Consider the following 437-nt stretch of genomic DNA (forward strand, 5'->3'; position numbering starts at 1 on the left):
CTGGGCGGAAGAGGAAGTGAGGTCAGACTCTGCTCTGCTTCCAGAGGGACCGGACAGCTCTGCTCTCTGGAGCAGAGACGCCATGCTCTGCTCTCCCAGGCAGCTCCAATCCACGATGGACTTAGGCTAGAATCTTCCCGGTAAGCGCACCTTGGGGTGCTTACACACATTACTAGAAATGGGCTAGTCCAGGTGCGAGAGTTAGTCTAGAAGAGGCTAGATAGAAATGGGTCAAGCAGTTAAATGAATAAAGTTTGTGTGTTGTTATTTCGGGCATAAGCTAGCCAAGCGGCTGGGGTGTTGGGGACGCAGCCCCGCCGCCGCTCCTATTTCAACACTAATGTTTAATTTTGATACTGGTTCTGTCATACTATAATTGGTTTGGATGGTTTGTACATTTTGTAGTTTCGTTGTTGTTAAAATTCATACATTGGCAC

The sequence above is a fragment of the Alexandromys fortis genome, unplaced genomic scaffold (assembly GCF_014885135.2).
Source record: "Alexandromys fortis isolate MF-2015 unplaced genomic scaffold, M_Fortis_MF-2015_v1.1 scaffold_109, whole genome shotgun sequence".
NCBI classification, from domain to species: Eukaryota; Metazoa; Chordata; class Mammalia; order Rodentia; family Cricetidae; genus Alexandromys; species Alexandromys fortis.